The following is a 4,757-nucleotide window of genomic DNA, read 5'->3' as shown; positions in this document are numbered from 1 at the left end:
ATGTGACCCGCGGTCACCTACGTGGGAGTCCAGCGACATAGCCATTATGCTAACTGCTGGTTCCCTTGTTTGAAGTTTTTAAAAGAGTTATTTACTTAGTTTTATTTATTCATTCATTTTTTATTTTAATTTGACCAGAGAGAGACACATACAGAGAGAGAGAGCAAGCAAACCACCAGGTCTGGGAGTTGAACCATGGTCAGCCATGTGGGAGTGTCCAGCACCTTAATCACCATGCTACCTGCTGATTCCCTGTCATTATTATTATTTGTTTAAAGTTTGACCACAGAGGCAGAGAGAGAGCATCCCCCGGGGGATGATTTCTCGCTTTCTGTCTCTCTGTTTTTCTCTGTCTTTCTGGTGAGCACACATGCCGTATAGCAAAAACCTCTCCCTGCCTTCCCCCCCCACCCCAAGAAATATTTTATTTAACTTTATTCATTCACTCATTCATTCATGTATGTATTTATTTATTTTAATTTGACCAGAGAGTGACAGAGCAAGAGAGAGAAAGTAGAAAGCAAGCCACTAGGTCCAGGACTCGCACCACGGACAGCCGTGTGGGAGTCCAGAGCCTTCACCATCACACCACCTTCCAGTCCCAAGATGTTGATTCTTAAGTAGCTCACAAAGTTTACATGAGCCACATACAAGCACCAAGAGTCTTTTGTTCCTGAAAGGAGACGTGCTGATTCCCATGTTGAAAACATAAACAAGATGGTCAGGAAAGTCCTAGAAGGGAGGCCTCTTCATCCTGATCCCATGGGAAGGCCTCTGTGAGCCTACCGGAGTCAGCATGGCGTGTGGAGCTCAGCCCGTGGACAGGCTGACAGCCGCAGAGCACAAAGCCCGGACACAGTCAAGAAGCAAAAGCACAACACTTTTTTGGAGAGGTTTTTGCTCTAGGGTGCGTGCGCTCGCCAGAAAGACAGACAGAGAGATAGAAAGCGAGAAATCATGGGGGGATGGTCACGCCGCAATCCCTTCTCCTCCATTCTCCTCTCGGGATCTTGGGCACGCACGCACACGCGCCCAGCGTGAGTTTTAAGCCACCGGGTCCGGGACGCGAACCGCGGTCGACTACATGGGAGTCCAGCGACATAGCCATTACGCTAACTGCTGGTTCCCCCACCTCCTTTTTTAAAAATTATTTTATTTAACTTTATTTATTTATTTATTTATTCATTTAATTTTACCAGAGAGGGACAGAGTGAGAGAGAGAGAGAGATTGAGAAAGCAAGCTGTCAAGTTAGGAACACGAACCACGGTTGGCCACGTGGGAGTCCAGTGCACACCACCTGCCAGCTCCAAGGCAAAAAAAACCCTTTACCAAAAAAAAAAAAATCAAAGGAAAAAAAACACCCAGTGTATGAAATGTATTCTTTCAGGGCCTGGCCAGCAGGTGGTGTGGTGGTTAAGATGCTGGACTCCCACATGACTGACTGTGGTTCGAGTCCCGGACCTGGCCTGCTTTCTCCCCTCCCGTCTTTTCTCTGGTGAGCATGTGTCCTATCCCGAGTTAAATAATAATACATAAAATTAAGAAAAAAATAGTTGTGGCACCGACATACAGAAAAGCCCTGCACGCTCTGGATCCTCAGAGCAAGGTCGCGGACGGGGTGAGCCTCGATGGAAGGAAGAGGACCCGCAGTCACCACAGGAACGAAGCCCTGGGTCTCGCGTCCCCACCCTCTTACTCTCCCACATCACGCCACTCCTGAGGGTCAGGAGTCTGGACTTTGCTCTGGGGCTCAGTGGAGGGAGGAGACACAGGAGGAGGCTCTGCAGCTAGCAGGGTGGGGACAGGGGCCTGGACAAAGGTGGCTCCAGGGAGCATTTCCTCCAGCAGCGTCCTTGGCGCCCGCTGCTTCCGGCCCTGCCTCCCACCTCTTCACCATCCCCTTTGCTGCTTCCTGCCTTCCCTCCCCTGCTTCTCAGGTACGTGGAGCGTGTGAGGCCTCACCATGGCCCTGGCCTCAGGGACAGGCGTGAGGACAATCCCCCGATCTGTCTCCTGAGCACCAGGTGAACACCCCGCTGCCTGCTGATGTAGCCCCTCAGTCCAGCACGCCTGATCTGCCCCAGGCCTCTCCCAGGCCTCCCTCTCCACCGACAGCCACGGACACCCTAAAGGCTCCAGAGAGGATCCCGAGGGATCGTGACCCCCTCTCCTTTCTCTCTCGAGTCCTACCAGCGTCCTCCCAGATTGGCCCAAACTAGCCAGCCCCTGTGCCCCTTCTTCACCATGACAACTGCAGCCATCTCCCCCGCCCCCGTCCGCACCGACCCACTCGTAGAACTGTGGCTACTTCCTGCCACGAATCCGTAGGATCCGCACGGAAGGCCTTGTACGCGGATGCTCGCAGCAGATTATTCAGAATAAGCAAAGAGCCAAAACAGCCCGAGTGTCTGTCAGCAGACGGATCAGCAAAACGTGGCCTGTCCATACAGTGGAATATTATCCACCCACAGAAATGGGTCCCGCCACGTGCTACAACTGGGGTGAAACTGGAGAACGTTAGGCTCAACGACAGGAGCTGGGCCCCGTCGTTCGAGCCCATTTATTGAAATATCCAAAACAGGCCAGTCCATGGACAGGCTGGCAGGGATGGGGCGTGCAGAGTTTCTTTTGGGGGGATGATAACGCTCTAAAATTGGTCGGGGATGATTGCGTAACTGTGACTAATACTGAAAACCATTGATTTTATTTTCGCAGAGGGAGTGCATGCTCGCCAGAGAGAGACAAAAGGAGAAAGGGAAAAGCAACCTTCAGTCGGCGTAGCCACGCCCCACACTCCATTCCACGCCCTGCCGGGATTTTAGGCCCAAGTGCACATGTGCCCAATATGTTTTACGAGTCGCCGGGGCTGGGATTTGAGTTGTGAGGTCACCCACAGGGGACCCAGCTCTTTAGCCTTTCGGCCATGGGACTGGCCTCCTGAATGGCATGAGCTGCTGGATCCCACATAGCTGGCTGTGCGTTTCGAGTCCTAGACCCAGCAGCTTGAAAATCACTTTGGGCGTGCGTGTGCGTGCCCAAAATCCTGAGAGGAGAATGGAAAAGGGGGGACTGCACCCAGGGGAGGGTTATTTCTGACTCTCTGTCTCTCCAGCAAGTACATGTGCCTTATAGCACATTAGAAAAAAAAAAAAAAAAAAAAGAAGAAGAATAGGAAAGAAATTCATGTCCAGTGGTAAAATGAGGCTAGATGAGAAACACTAGAAATACCCTTGGCTGGAGAGAAACGAGTGGAATTGGCCACTCCTGAGCAGCTGGCCTGGAGAGCAGAGCCTGGCCCGGAGCCCACCATGCCTGCTGGAGGCCATTCGGTGCAGGTCTTGGCCAGCTGTGCTTGGCTGTCAGCTGCTTCCTTATATTTTAATGACAAGGAGCAACTCTACTTCCTCCTCTAAAGCCTCACGTTTCTTTTTCTTTTTAAAAAAGAGGCTTTTGCTTTAGGGCATGTGCTCTTGCTTTGGGGAGAGAGAGAGACAGTGAGATAGAAAGTGAAAAATCACCCCCAGGAGGGGACAGCCACGCCGCAATCCCTTCTCCTCCTCTCCTCCTGGGATATTGGGCATGCACACACACACATGGGCCTGTGCGATGTTTTTTTTTTTTAAGAGGTTTTCGCTATAGGGCGCGTGCGCTCGCCAGACAGACAGAGAGAGACAGAGATACAAAAAGTGAGAAATCACCCCCCAGGGGGGATGGCCATGCCGCAACCCCTTCTTCTCCATTCTCCTCTCGGGATCTTGGGCACGCACGCACACGCGCCCGGCGTGAGTTTTAAGCCACCAGGTCCAGGACGCAAATCACGGTCAACTACATGGGAGTCCAGCAACATAGCCATTATGCCAACTACTGGTCCCGTGCCCACGTGATTTTTAAGCCCCTGGGTCTGGGACTTGAACTGTGGCCAGCCATGTGGGAATCCAGCAACGTAACCATTACACTATCTACTAGCCCCATGCCTCATGCTTTTAACAGCCTCTTGTTTCTCCCTCGCTGTTCCCCGGTGTGGCCCCTGGAAAGGCCAGTAGGGAAGGACCCCCAGTGGCAGTGGCCCGATTGGACGTTTTATTCCTAACTTGTGTCGCGGCTGGCCACTGAGCCAAGTCCTGCTGACTGTCCTGCATCCGCCACCAGCAGGAGACAGGGAGGGCCACATGGCCAACCAAGCACAGCACGCACAGGCAGGACTGGAGCCCGCGGCCCCTGGTCCCCCGGCAGCTACGTGTGTGATGGAGCCGACTGGCCAGGGAACCATGGGGTGACCGGCGGGCTCTGACCAGCCTCATTTCCTGCGTGCACGGCGTCAGCTGCTCCAAATGCATCAGTCCTACACCATGGAAGCCTCCAGTGACAGAAGAGCCGTCGTTCAGCCAGTGTTCAGAGCCCCGCTAACGTGCCTGGACAACCCCTCCCTGCAGGAGGCGCTGGGGGGCGCTCGTCCCTCCTCCACTGTACCGGCACCGCTGCCCCCCTCCTGCCGTCCTGACAATGGCCCAGGGCTGGGCAGCATGCGATGGCAAACCGTGAAGCCCTGTGAGCTGGCCCCCATGGGATGGTTCTGGGACTGTGCCCAGACACCTCCCTGGGTACGCTGGTCCCGTGATGCCGGGCTGGCTGACGCTAGGGGCGGACTGCTGGGTCAGGCCCCTGTTGGGGGTGCTGTTTCTTGGCCTCCTTTTCACGGAAGAAATAAATGAACTTAAAAGAAAAGGACCACACTAATCCCCAGCAGTTGTCAAGT

The sequence above is a fragment of the Tupaia chinensis genome, unplaced genomic scaffold, assembly GCF_000334495.1.
Source record: "Tupaia chinensis unplaced genomic scaffold, TupChi_1.0 Scaffold000159_1, whole genome shotgun sequence".
NCBI lineage: Eukaryota > Metazoa > Chordata > Mammalia > Scandentia > Tupaiidae > Tupaia > Tupaia belangeri.
Note: the sequence above shows the minus strand (reverse complement) of the source record.